The sequence below is a fragment of the Myotis brandtii genome, unplaced genomic scaffold, assembly GCF_000412655.1.
Source record: "Myotis brandtii unplaced genomic scaffold, ASM41265v1 scaffold60, whole genome shotgun sequence".
NCBI classification, from domain to species: Eukaryota; Metazoa; Chordata; class Mammalia; order Chiroptera; family Vespertilionidae; genus Myotis; species Myotis brandtii.
This window is the reverse complement of record NW_005370272.1, coordinates 292,703-308,334: the sequence shown is the minus strand read 5'-3', so window position 1 is coordinate 308,334 and position 15,632 is coordinate 292,703.

Below are 15,632 nucleotides of genomic sequence, written 5' to 3'. Positions count from 1 at the left end.
GTAAAATTAGTAGAGGTAATTGAAAATTAGAAAAAAAAATTTTTCTTTAAATATATTTTTATTTATTTCAGTGTGGTAGGAAGAGGGAGAGAGATATAGAAATATCAGTGATGAGAGAGAGAATTAGCGATCAGTTGCCTTCTGCATATCGCTCCTAGGGACCGAGCCTGGAACCCGTCATGTGCCCCCACCAGGAATCAAACCGTGACCTCCTGGTTCATAGGTGGATACTCAACCACTGAGCCACACCAGCTGGGCAGAAACAAAAAGTTTTAAATGAGAAATTTAGAAAATAGAAATCAGGAACCAGAGTGGCGGTGTTGTTACTGGAGAATCAAACTCCCCTGTGGCTTGTGGGAATGAGGTTCTTGCAATATCTTCAAAAAAATGAATTTGCTAAGATTTGCATGGGAGGATGGGATGTGGAAAAAGGCTTTATTTGTGTGAAGTTATATTTCCCAGGTTCCAAAGTCCCCTGTCCCTTAAGCCAGTCTTGGAAAAGGTGCAGCTGTGGTATTCTATATTATTCACGAAATTAAGAAAGAAGGCTATTGTCCAGAGCCTCCGTCCCATGTTGCAGCTGGGTGTGGTTCAGCATCCAAGCTAATTAAAGTCCATTAGTCCGTGTGTGGAGGCCCACATGGCCATGCGCTCTGTGGGCACAGGGAGGAGCACATCCCCCTGCATAGGAGAGCCAGGGACCTGGCAGGCCAGAGAGAGGAGAGAAGAGAAGAGAAAACTTTATTTGGAAGTTTAAATATTTAGGTTTTACCGGCTTGCAGTGGCCACGCCCATCCTGACCTTTATTAATAAATATTTGAATTAAAATGTATTTTAAAAATATGCTCTTTAAATCAGATTTTTAACTTTATTATTCTGAATGGATAAAATAAGGAAATTAGAACTACATTAACATTCTTCAATAAACATATCTCTTAATATAATCTCTTTTAATTTTGTTTTTATTTTTAATTTTTTAATATTTTTATAATTCCTTATTTTTTTCTTTTTGCTTTCAAGCTACATATGATATTTGTAGTCACATAGTCAATAAACATACAGTTAACTTATGTGACCATGGGAAAAAATGTGGGTTGTCAAATAAAGTTTGCTAGACTGCAAATTGTTTATACATTTTAGAAAAACTATCCTTTATACATTTGAAAAACTATCATGGCATACAAAGTAAAATTAGTAGAGGTAATTGAAAATTAGAAAAAAAAATTTTTCTTTAAATATATTTTTATTTATTTCAGTGTGGTAGGAAGAGGGAGAGAGATATAGAAATATCAGTGATGAGAGAGAGAATTAGCGATCAGTTGCCTTCTGCACATCGCTCCTGGGGACCGAGCCTGGAACCCGTCATGTGCCCCCACCAGGAATCAAACCGTGACCTCCTGGTTCATAGGTGGATACTCAACCACTGAGCCACACCAGCTGGGCAGAAACAAAAAGTTTTAAATGAGAAATTTAGAAAATAGAAATCAGGAACCAGAGTGGCGGTGTTGTTACTGGAGAATCAAACTCCCCTGTGGCTTGTGGGAGTGAGGTTCTTGCAATATCTTCAAAAAAAATGAATTTGCTAAGATTTGCATGGGAGGATGGGATGTAGAAAAAGGCTTTATTTGTGTGAAGTTATATTTCCCAGGTTCCAAAGTCCCCTGTCCCTTAAGCCAGTCTTGGAAAAGGTGCAGCTGTGGTATTCTATATTATTCATGAAATTAAGAAAGAAGGCTAGTGTCCAGAGCCTCCGTCCCATGTTGCAGCTGGGTGTGGTTCAGCATCCAAGCTAATTAAAGTCCATTAGTCCGTGTGTGGAGGCCCACATGGCCATGCGCTCTGTGGGCACAGGGAGGAGCACATCCCCCTGCATAGGAGAGCCAGGGACCTGGCAGGCCAGAGAGAGGAGAGAAGAGAAGAGAAAACTTTATTTGGAAGTTTAAATATTTAGGTTTTACCGGCTTGCAGTGGCCACGCCCATCCTGGCCACTGACTCACTTTCAGGTGTGATTGATGGGCAAGCAAATAGGCACCTTCCAATGTCACTCAGATCTTTACTGGGCTTGCATCTAAATTGTCTTTGTCTAGTCCTTCCCCCATCCATCAGCAGGGAACAGACTTGGAGAATATTAAATGCAGCTTTTTGGCAAAGCTGTGTAAATGGCAGGCCTATATCTAGGCTTCCCTTTACTCCTTTGCTTTTAAGTAATAACCAGGTTATTATAATGGCATCATTATGATGGGAAGTAAGCAATGTAACAGTAATGATGCAAACAGTTTAGGGTTGTTTGTCAATCTCTTCAAATTACTTGAGGCATCACCATTATTATTATCACTATCAGCAATAACACCACCACAAACATCATCATTAACACTAGGTATTATGTAAAGGACAGATAATATTTCAGATAGAAATGTTAAATGAACTTTGGGAAAGGTATGTTTGAAAAAAATTTCAACTTATTAATGACATGCCCTCACTCTGGGGAAATGTATTTTTGTTTGTTTTTTCTTCAAAATTTGAATGTAATAATTAACTTTCTACTTAACTGAGGTCTGAGAATAAACCCAATAATATAAACTCAATGTAGGGTTGAAAATCATATGTTAAACCATTAGAATCTATATTAGTCATGAAATTGAGAAAACATAAAAGATGTGCCAGGGTAAAGTGAATTAAGAGAGGTTGCTGCATTCATGAAAAAAGATGGTATTTTTGAAGAAGATAAATAGAAACGATAGTACAGAATTCAAATTTTTACAGAGTCAAAATTTATTTGCCTTTCCTGACTTTTCTCTTGTCTATACAGTTCTGCCATGTAAATAATGGATAGTCTATGGTAGTGTCTAGCATGATATGGTATAATCACTTAAGAGTAGGCACAAATTCCTCAGGATGGATTATTAAAGGTGTTTGAACCTATTCATAAAATATATTTTGTAGACATAAAATACTAAGGGCTTTTCCTTTTTGGCAATCTCTGTGGACCTGGTAAAGCCTGACTCACTGTGTGTGAAACTGAAATGAAGAAGCCATTAATGATGGGTGTGGGGGATGGGCTCCTTGGCTCATATAACCCAGGGAGAATTATATTTTATGATTCATTAAAAGGATGAGAATAAGAAGAAATTGGCACTCAAATGTGCATATTCCTTTCTATCCAGGAATCATTAAATATTACTCTATTTTTATAAACTGTCACAACATACATCTAAGGTAAGTTTTCTTTTTCATGGTGCTAGTTACTTGATTATTAGATCTGTGGGTATCTTTAAAGGGTGAGCTATGGGTTTGAAGGTGGCAGAATCAAACTGACTTAAACTGACTTATTATAGTAGAGAGAGGTGGACAGTTTCTTTTTTGGGTAAAGTCAGACAATCTATTTGAGAAAATTATTCAAGAATTTGATGGATTTTAGATTTTTCTACATGATATTCATGAATTTGAATACTTGCGTTATAAATTATCATATATCCCAAACCAAAAATATTGAACAAAAAGCTTTACCTTTAAAGAATGGGTCATACAAACAATACTTTTTTTTTTGCCCAGCTTTAAATCACTGAGCATTTTAATTTAATCTCTATTGAAAAATAATTTAACTTTTAAAATATTTATTATTTAAAACTAATTATTATTTAAAGTTAATTTAACTTTTTAAATAATAATTATTATGTAAAAACTCTGGAGTGAACTGGATCTTCTTAAGGTTATCACTGTTCTTTTGTTTTATCAGAAACTTAAGAACTATCACATTTGCTGAATTTGATTTTTAAAAAGAGAGCAAACAATAGAATTGGTAATATTACTTTAACAGTGAATAATTATTACTTTACCTATAGAGAGATAACTAAATTATTTAAACTTTTGAATTTAAAATTGAAATCTGTTAGTGTTATGAAAATTTAACTGCAGATTTTCTAGCTAGTGGAATTTTTTTTTTTTTAAATATATTTTATTGATTTTTTACAGAGAGGAAGGGAGAGAGATAGAGAGTCAGAAACATCGATGAGAGAGAAACATCGATCAGCTGCCTCCTGCACATCTCCTACTGGGGATGTGCCCGCAACCCAGGTACATGCCCTTGACCGGAATCGAACCTGGGACCTTTCAGTCCGCAGGCCGACGCTCTATCCACTGAGCCAAACCGGTTTCGGCAAGCTAGTGGAATTTTGATGAGAATAGATTCATAAGTGATAATTAGCCATCTTCATATGAATATATTTGACTTTGTGGCTATAGAGAGTTATTGCAAGTATATAGGTATCATTATAAAATTGTAGCAAGTTATAGACAGAGAAATATATATGTTTCTTTATAGAAACAAATGTCCAAAATAAAGAAAAAATGACAAACAGCTTGGCCTTAAGTTTCAAAAAAATAGTGACCTATCTAAGCATGCAGTCATTAAAAAACAACAACCCAACACCACCCCCCCCCAAAAAAAAAACAACAACAAAAAACAGATTTTTAAAAATAGACTAAGTGGTACACTTTAAGAAATAAATAAATAGCTAATAAAATTTGGTAATCTTGATTTGTAGTGATGTTTGCTTTTATTATGCTACATATGCCAAAGAATTGAAAGACTTATGTATTATTTTTATTAAATAATGAATATATCCTATATAATAAAGAGATAATATGCAAATTGACCATCACTCCAATGCACAAGATGGCTGCTCCCATGTGGCCACAAGATGGCCTGCAGGGGAGGGCAGTTAGGGATGAGCGGGCCTGCAGGGGAGGGCAGTTGGTGGCAATCGGGCCAGCAGGGGAGCAGTTAGGTGTCAATCAGGCTGCAGGGGAGCGGTTAGGGGGCGATCAGGCTGGCAGGCAGAAGCGGTTAGGGGCGATCAGGCAGGAAGGCAGGCAAGCGGTTGGGAGCTAGTGGTCCTGGATTGTGAGAGGGATTTCCTAAACCAGCAGTCAGACACCTTGGAGGGGTCCCAGATTGGAGATGGTTCAGGCTGGGCTGAGGGACACCCCCCCAGTGCATGAATTTTGTGCACTGGGCCTCTAGTTTTATTCATAAAAGTAATGGCCAGATTTCTATATCAGGGGTGGGCAAAATAGGTTTATAGTTGTGAATATGTGAAACAGAGTTTATTCTTATATTATTATTTATTTATTTTTGTATTATTTATTTCTAGTATTTGTCTTTTTATTGTTATTATGTCTTATCATTACCTATGATTTACTTTTTGATAATGATGGCTGGTAATTAACCTATTTTGCCCACTCCTGTATGTTATACTAAAATGTTTATTGCATATTCAATAATAATATAGATAATTTTCTATACTGCTTTAATTCCATTTCCAGCCTAGATCTTGGTTTTAAGATAGTATATTTAAAAAGTGAATGATTTTTAAAATTAAAATATTATAATAAAAATTTAAAGGAATATATTTACACATTTTAAGTTTATAAATAATAATTCTCTAATTATAATTGAGCCTTATACAAAGATATGCTCCTCCACTACCTCTTTAAAAATGTAGAAGTTATACTCAGAATTTCTAAAATAAATATTAGATTATAAAAAACTGATAAGAACATATTAAGATTAGTGGAAGAATATAAACCTAAATGTTCATGATTCTTTCTCACCAACTAGCTATGTTATTATTTGCATCAGATATTTAGTACATTTCCTGATATTCATTCATAAAGCTTCTATGTAAAGGATAAAGCTCCTATGTAAAGCAAGGGTCTAAATTTTAAATGAATCCAAGTGACTTTAAATAGTCATGGTAGACATATGGAAATCAATAACATAACATATCACATTGACAGAATGAAGGACAAAAACCACATGGTCATCTCACGTGCTGCATAAAAAGCATTTGACAAAATTATACACACTTTCATAACAAATAAGCAACAACAAAATGAAACAACCTACAACAGACTAGGAATAGGAGGAAATTACCTCATAACAAAGGCCATATGTGAAAAAGTCACAGCTAAGATCTGTGATGTCAACAGTGAAAAACTGAAAACTTTTCCTTTAAAATCAGGAACAGGGCAAGGATGCCCACTCTTAAGACTTCTGTTCACCATAATACTGAAAGCCCCAGCCAGAACATCATCTTTTATGTAGGAAACCCTAAAGATTCTACAAAAAAAACCCCAAAAAACCAGATGTTATAGCTAATAAACAAATTCAACAAAGTTTCAAGATACAAAACCAACACATACACACATCAGTTGCATTTCTATATACATACGATGAATAATCCAAAATGGAAATTAATTTAAAAATCCCATTTACAATACATACAAAATAATAAAATACTTAGGAATAATTTAGCCCAGAAAGTTAAAGATTTGTACACTGAAAGCTACAAAACTTTGGTGAAAGAAATTAAGACATAAGTAAATTGAAAAACATTTTATGTTCATGGAAGGGAAGATAGTATTGTTAAAATGTCTATCCTCCCCAACATAATTTAGATTCAGTGCACCCCTATCACAATCCCAATGGCACTTTCTGGAGAAATAGAAAAGAACCACTCTACAATTCATATGATACCACAGGGATCCTGGATAGACAAAACAATCTTAAGAAATTAGAACAAAGCTAAAGGCCTCACACTTCCTGATTTCAAAACATATTACAAAGCTAAAGAAATCAAAAGAGTATGGAACTAGCATGAAGACAGACCAATGGAATAGAATAGAAAACCCAGAAGAATACCCTAACATATATGGTCAAATTATTTTCATTTAAAGGTGCCAGGGATGCACAATAGGTAAATGATAGTCTCTTCAAAGCATTGTGTTGGGAAAACTGGGTATCAACATAAAAAAAAAAGTCTGGGCCCTTACTTTTTATTATTTTTTCTTTTTTTAGTATTTTTTTAATTGATTTCAGAGAGGAAGGGAGAGGGAGAGATAAAAACATCAATGATGAGAGAGAATCATTGATTGGCTGCCTCTGCATGCCCCCTACTGGGGACTGAGCTCGCCCCATCTCAGGCATGTGCCAGGAATCAAACCATGACCTCCTGGTTCATAGCTTGATGCTCAACCACTGAGCCACACTGGCTTAGCTGAGCCCTTATTTTATATCCCATAAAAATATTAACTCAAAAGGGATTAAAACATTAAACATAAGACATAAAACTAAAAAAACCTAGATAAAACTTCGGAGGAAAACTTCATGATATTAAACTTGGCAAGTTTTCTTAGATATGACCCCAAAGGCACAGACAACAAAAGCAAAAATAGAGAAATGGGACTCGATAGAGACTGCATGTTGGTGTCCCCCAACATTTATGTGTTGAAATACTAAACTCCAATGTGATTTTATTAGTACACTAGAGGCCTGGTGCATGAAATTCATGCGGGGGGGAGGGGTCCCTCAGCCTCTCCAATCCGGGACCGCTGGCTCCTAACTGCTCACCTTCCTGCCTGCCTGATTGCCCCTAACCACTCTGCTGCCTGCCTGATACCCCTAACTGCTCCCCTGTCTGCCTGATCACCCCTAACCGCCTCTGCCTGCCAGCCTGATCTCCCCTAACTGCCCTCCCCTGCTGGCCTGATTTCCCCTAACCGCTTCTACCTCGGCTCCCACCACTGTGGCTTTGTCCGGAAGGATGTCTGGATGGTTGTCCGGAAGATGTCCGGTCTAATTAGCGTATTACCTGTTTTTTTAGTATAAATGGGGCTGTGGAGGTGATTAGATCATGAGTGTGGAGTTCTTTTAAATGAAACCTCAGACAGCTCTCATGTTCTCTTTCTGCTAAGCAAAGATATAAGAAAAATCATCAGTCCTTGGGGTTGAATTTTATGTGCCAAAACCGCAAAGGGTGGAGGCTGAAGGTTGTAATTGTTCTAGTCTGATTAGATGGAGTTTGTTGTCCTCCCAACTGATCAGTGCTGGCCGCTGAGGCTGTGGGCTGTAAGCGGCTATTGCTATCGTGGGCCTGCTGTCTCACCCTCAGTGCAGCTGCCTCCCGTTGTGCTGGACAGGGTGACTGCTGGCTGTTCCACGAAATGAGGCCGGGGGCCACTTTCTCATTCAGGACTTTCTAGTCCACCTGAACCAAATGTCCTCTGCTGGCCTGGCAGCAGCTTCTATGGGTTTTCACAAATGTATATTGGCATGTGTTCATCATTTATTATACAGAATAATTACAACTGTCCTAAAAATCCCCTCTGTTCAACCTATTCATCCTTCCCTCCCCCTTAATCCCTGTCAACTGCTGGTCACTAGTCTCCATAATTCTGCTTTTTCCAGGTTAGTGTAAAATTGAATTCATACAGTATCTAACATTTTAAGATTAGCTTGTTTCACTTAGCAATATGATTTTAAGGTTTTCCATATCTTTTTGTTGCTTATTCCTTTTTTTTTCTTTTTTATTTCTGAACTAGAGGCCTGGTCACGAAATTCGTGCACTGGGGGGAGGAAGGGGTCCCTCAGCCCAGCCTACGCCCTCTTCCAGTCTGGGAGCCTCACAATCAATGGCCTCAAAGAGGTAGGCCCTGCCCACCTGGCTAGGGCTCCGCGATGGGTCACCCTCACATGGAAGGCCCTGCCCTCCTGCCACAGCCCACTGGTTGGTGGCCTGGGCCTCCCTCTTAGGGGCAATTGTGGAGCCCACCGATTGATTGATCACCCCACCGGCTGGTGGCCTGGGCCTCCATCTGCAGGGTGATCATGGGGTGATGGCCAGGCCCCCGACCAATCACATCACACTGCCTTGGCTGGCCTGGTGTCAGTGAGTGTCATTGTGTGGTTGTCCAGACAGTCGTTCCACTGTTAGGCCATTTGGTCAATTTACATATCATGCTTTTATTATTATAGATGACTATGGGTCCAGTGCACAAATTTGTGCACCTTGAAAGGAACTGTGGGCCACGAGGCTGTGGAGGGCACAGGAGTGGGTCTCAGCCTGGCCCCTCCCGCTGTGGCTCCTGGTCCCCTGTCTGCCAGCAGCCCCTTTCCTACCACCACTGCTCCCACACGCTGATGGCACCAGCCCCACTCACACCCGCTGATGGCAGGAGCTATTGCGGCCCGTACCAGCAGAAGGTGTGAGCAGCAACTGCTGCCCCAATTGCCCCTAGAGCAGGGGGAGGTGGAGAAGCCCTTACGGGTGATCGGGACAGGCAGCTGCTGCTCACACCTACTGACAGTGCCAAGTGATCGGGGCCAGCACTGGGCACTGGCAGCGGTGCAAGTGGTGGCTCCAGTGCTAGCAGCGGGTGCAAGCACCAGGCAGGACTGTAGCACACGGGAGCAAAGAATTTTCAGTAACCACCAGAGGCTCAACACGATGACAGCACCCGGCGCCCTGCCTTGGTCTGGTGTCCCTGCTCACCTGCTCCAGCATCCCGCTGTCGCCGACACTTGCCTTGTTCCACACTCTGCCACCTGCTGCCGACACCTGCCATGTTCCACGTGCGCCCCCTGGTGGTCAGTGCACGTCATAGCGACTGGTTGTTTGGTTGTTCTGCTGTTCAGTCTATTTGCATATTAGGGTTTTATATATATAGATACTCCATTGTATGGAGGTACCACTGTTATTTTTCCCATTCACTTATTAAAAGATTTCTTGATTATTTCCAAGTTTTGGCAATTATAATAAAGGTGCTATTAACATTTGTGTCAAGGTTTCTGTGTGAAAATAAGTTTTCAAAGCAGTTGTGTAAATATCTATGAATGTGATTGTTGAATAATGTAATTTAGTTTTGTTAAGAAACTCCCAAACTTTCTTCTTTTTTAAGAAATGCTTTTCCCCTGACATCTTAGAAACATATATGTTCTCCAGATACTCTTCTTCACTTTTCATACACTGTTCCTGAGAAATTGCATAAACAAAAATGACTTTGTAATGCTAATAGACTCATAAACAATCTGTAGTGAAAACCCTGACACTTCACCTCAAACTTTGCATGTAATTGTCACATTCATCATACTGGATTTTCTACCATACTTACCCCTTGATCATGGCACTGCTATTCTCCTGATAGAAAACAAAAACAATAAACAAAAAAAACAGAAACACACCTGCAACCTGGCAATATTCCTCCTTCTTCCTCATTTCCTTTATCTGATCCCTAAATAAGACTTGTGCATAAACCTCTTAATTGTCTATTTTGTGTGTACTTCTTTCTCAGATTTTTCCAATAACATATTAGGTAATGTTTATGTTTTGCTCAATATTAGTTTATGATTCTTCATGGTGTTCCAAGTAAAATCACACTTAAGTATGTTCTATGCAGTAATATTTGATATATTTTTCATAATCCTCTTTTCCTTGCATTGCAACTAATATTTCAGAGACACAGATACATGTTTAACTCTTTAAGTGGACTCAGAATACAGTTTTCACATGCTCTTTCCACAGTCTGGAATGACCTCCCCCCCTCTATATTTATTGAAAAGGTACCAAATGTTTTTATTTCTACAACAACTTATGCAAACACTATTTTTTTCTGTAAAACCTACTGGCTCTCTTAAAAGAGTTATCTGGAATTTTTCTAATCTTATAGAGTTGTGCCGGAAATAATTACATGTTGTCAGTTCTCCTGACTGTTTATCATGCTAAAATAACTTGAAGATAAAGTTCTCCCCTTTTCAAAATTTTAGATTCCAAACAACCTAAAGTGCCTAACAGGTAGTAAACGCTCACTAATTATTTGTTGCGTGTGACAGCAAATTATATAATGACTGAATGAGTTGATTTAGTTAGGAACAAAGGAGCTTTGGCTTTAGGAAAGGTTAGCTTATTGTATTCTTATCTTGTAAAGTAAAATAAAACACAAACAAACGCATGCAGTCAGAAAAAAATATTTTGAAAGATTTTGCCCTTTTCTTGTTTGAAAGGGCAAAAATGATATGTACTCTTACTCATACAACTTGTAAAAGAGAAAATATTTCTTTCATGCAGAGAAAAAAATGGGACTGATTTCTAAAATAAACAAAATATATAAGTAAAGAAAAATCTATAGACTATTGCTTTGTGAAGTAATATGAGTTAAAAGAAGTCTAAGAGAGAAACATTTAAGACAATAACTAGGCATTTAATACAATACTTCAAGATTATTTTATAATTTCAGTGACATTTAAAATGAGTTATTTTTCACTGAGTGATACTCTATCTCTGAACATATAAAAATAATAAACATCAAAAGGCAATGTAGAGTGTAAATTTTTTCTGAGCTTAGTTTAGAAACTTTGCAATCTATTTAAACTATTTTACTTAGGCTAAAAGCATATCATGGCAAATGAGAAACATTTTAAATTAGCAGGCTCACACAGAAATTTTGCTTATATATGGACTGAGATTTTGCTTAATATTTCCTAAATGTATCTTTTACCGCTCATTGAATTAATTATCAATGTGCTGATAAACAAAAATCATATCGCCCTTGCAGAAGTAAAAGGCACATAAAGGGGAATAAAAGTACATTTTTATGTGTTAGGTCTCCAGTGAAAAGTGAGCTGCCAAATACCACTAAGTTCTACTTCCCCTGGGAAAACACATTTCTCTTATCCACTGAACTTAAGAAGACACACATGTTCCAAGCAGTACAGGGAACTGAAAAACAAATGACCAACTAAACAAAACTTGCACCAGTTATACCTCCCTGAAATGTCCTTGAAAAAAAATGCTTGAAAATGTTTTAAATTAGACTGAATATTGAAAATTGAATGTTCTAAGGCCCTGGTAAAGTTGGTTGTTGACATAAAATTTATTTCAATTTCAAAAGTAAGTTAACAAATTTCTTCTGGTTAATTTTGGTAGCATGCACTTACATACATACATAACAAAAATTCCACCTATGTATCTTCCTAAGTGTAGATGCTAAATTTCAATTACTGTTCTAGGGAATGGCAAACTTTTTTACCTGAAGGGTCAAATAAGAAACATTTATACTTTGTGTCCATTGGGTTTCTGTCACAATCACACCTCTGCCTGTGTATCATGAAAGCAGGCATAAACAGTTCATAACAATCCTGTGTGTCTGTGTTCCAATATATATATATACTAGAGGCCCGGTGCACAAAATTTGTGCACTCAGTAAAGGGTAAAAAGGGTCAAATGTATAGTGATGGAAGGGTATTTGACTTTGAGTGGTGGGCACACAATGCATGTATCATAGAATTATATACTTGAAACCTATGTTATTTTATTAACCAACTAGAGGCCCGGTGCACAAAAATTGTGCCCTCGGTGGGGGGGGGGGGGGCGTCCCTCAGCCTGGCCTTCGCCCATTTGCAGTCCAGGACCCCTTGGGGGATGTCCACCTGTTGACTTAGGCCCATCCCCCGAGGGCTCCCTGGCTACCAGAAGGATGTCTGACAACCCCGGCCCCAGTGGGGTCCGGGGTTGCCGCCTGGCCTGCGCCCGGCCCCTCCCACCCTCCGATCGCCCTGGGGATTGCTCTGAGCAGGCCAGCCGGAAACCCTGGCCCCCGGGGGTCTGGGGTTGCCACCTGGCCTGTGCCCCAGCCCTCATGCCTCCGATCGCCACCATTGCTCGGCACAGGCCAGCAGGCAAACCCAGCCCCTGGGGTCGGGTTTGCTGCCCGGCTTTCCAATGGCGATCACCGGCTGTGGGGTGGGGAAAGGCGGCCTTTGCCCACCCCCTAGTTCTTGCCTGCCGCCTGGGTTGCCGATCACCATTCTTCAGTCCTTCCCCTTTCGCCCTGGGCGTATGCAAATTAGCCGCCATTTTTGTTGCCGGTTAACTGCCATCTTAGTTGGCAGTTGATTTGCATAAGGATATGCTGATTAGCCAATGGGAAGGGTAGCGGTCGTACGCTAATTACCATTTTTCTCTTTTATTAGTGTAGATGTATATATATATTAATAGTAACAGGTGGTGCGCAGGATTGCTGACCCTTGGTATCCATTGCCAGTGTCTCCTGGTGTGGGGCAGATTCATCCCGGTAGAGAATTACTCTTCTAAAGAGACCCGGGCCACTGCAGTCATGGATGCCTGCTGTATGACAGTCTAGATATTTAAAACAGTTCGTACTGAAAGATGTATTCTCTGGCTGGATGTGCATGGAGTTTAGGGGAATAGAAAACTCAGAAAATATCAGTAAGCACCATGAGGGCAAGAATTCTACAATTACTATTCATCACTCTGGTACAGAAATTAGCATTATACCTGACTAGAGTGCACTATCAATAAGCATTTGTTAAATATGTGAAAATATTATAAAAATAACTATAATAAAGCACATAGAGCTATGTGGCAATTATTGTTATTATCTATCTATTTCTTTTAAACACACTCTCCTATACTCTCAGACTCTGCAAACCACATTTTCCTTGGCACGATAGTTCCCTCTTCAGTCTCTGTTAATAGGGTTTGATAGAGATTAGAAGGCTGAGGGAGAAAGAGGATTATGCACCATTTTTGTTCAGTTGTTTGTTTCCTGTACCTGTCAGCATTCCCTTAGCAGAGCTCTATCCTAACCATGGCCCTTTTTCCCATTGCTAGCAGTCTCCATGATACTTATGAACCCAGAACCATAGACTCCAATGAAGAGGCACCTCCCCCTGGGACATCTGAGTTTCAGCTTGAAACTCTAAGTTTCTTAACGTTTAAAAATTCCAACCCCTTTTGTTCCTGCGGTTGTTGCCTTCAGAAGGAAATACCTTCATGTTTTTACCTTTTTAGTTTTTCAATACGTAGTTAAGAAATCTTTATATTAAATGATCTTTGCTAAAGTAATGCTTGTGGTTTCTATGTCCATACTGAACTCTGAGTGATACAAGCTTAGTGAATACAGAAAAGTGGATGTCATTCATTCCTTTGGCAGTACATGGAGATAGGAGAGTTACAATCCAACATCTCCCCATCTGATTCCTGGACAAAAGCTCCCCCAGGAGATGGAGCTCTGAAAGTCCCGGCCCTGGGATCCCCCTGCGTGACTGCACTCAGCAGGGCGGGGCTGCGGAGTTGTAGGGCAGGACAAGCCATTTAAGGAGGTTGGAGGGGGGCTCTGACTGTGCACTTGAGGTGGTGAAAAATGGCTCCCTTTCTAAAGCTACACAGTCCAATCACTGTCTGAGTCTCCACCAAGAGCCTTTCCAGAGAAAGAGTTCCCCCAAAGGTGTCCACTTGGTTAGCCAGGAGACCCCTCTGCAGGACCTGAGCATGGCATCCTGTTGTCCTCAGTAGTTGGAAAACCGGCAGTGCACTCCCCATGCTGGTGCTTAAACAACTGGAGAGATGGACTCTTGGAAGGTGGTGCCTGGATCTCTAGCACACTTTCTTCTCTCCCAGGTGTACTGAATCTCCACTGATTTTCACCACCAGGAGTTATGCTGACTCCTCTTCCTGTTTCTGTTGCTCATGTTTGGGAATGCTGCATGGATTGAGACCACACACCCCTGAGGGAAGGGGAGTTTGCAGCCAAAATATCCCTCCAGCTTTTCAGGCATCACATGTGGATGAGGGGACCAGCCTTTTCCATGTCTCTGCCCTTCTTACCATTCTCTAAGTCCTTGGTTAGAATATATCAGTTTAGCTTGCCTTTGACTGGTTATTCAAGTTGATTGATTTATAATATAGCTATAAATCCTGTTTGGTGCCTGGAACAGATGAGTGTAGCTTTCACTTATTCTGCAGCCATCTTGGAATCTCCTACTTCTTTGTTTTTTTACCCTTACAAATTAGACACTAATTTATCATTATCCTATATAATAAAAGCCTAACATGCTAAGTGTTTGGTCATCCAGTCAGCCATTCAACCAATCAAAGCATAATATACTAATGATATGCTAAGGCCGCTCAACCGCTCGCTATGACTGACCACCAGGGGGTAGATGCTCCAACCAGTAGATTACCTTGCTGCTGGAGTCCGGCCGACTGGGACTGAGCAAGATGGGCCGGACACACCCTGGAGCCCTCCTGCAGTCCCTTCCCAGCTGGCAACCTCCTGCATCCTTCCCTATCCCTGATCATGCACCGGTGAGGTCCCTCAGCCTGGCCTGCACGCTCTCGCAATCCGGGGATGTCAGAGAGCTGGTTTTGGCCCAATGGCAGAATGACTGGTCTCTATGATGCACAATGACCACCGGAGGAAAACTCTCAATGCAAGAGCTTCTGGGGGAGCGCCACTCAGCCAGAAGCCAGGCTCACAGCTGGAGGGTGCAGCGGCAGTGGTGGGAGCCTCTTCTGCCTCCACACTAAGGAAGTCTGACTGACAGCTTAGGCCTGCGTGGGGAGCTGGCCTAAGACGTCAGTCAGACATCCCCCAATGGCTCCCAGACTGTGAGAGGGTGCAGGCCAGGCTGAGGGACCCCCCCCCCAACTGAGCGCACAAATTTCTTGCACTGGTCCTCTAGTCTATCTACACTAATAAAAAAGAAACGTGGTAATTAGCGTACGACTGCTACCCTTCCCATTGGCTAATCAGCATATCCTTATGCAAATTAACTGTCAGCCAAGATGGCGGCCTGCAGCCATGCACTGAGAAGTGAGCAGGGAGGCTCGCTTGCTCCAGTGACTGCAGACTCTAACGTTCCCCTCCTGACTTGCCGGCCTCTGAGTTGCAACTCTAAGCAACTATGTACTGTGTTGCAAATGTAGAAGCTAAACAAAAGCCCAGAAACCAGCTTTCAGCCTGCCGGGATCTCAGAGCTGAAGTTATACAT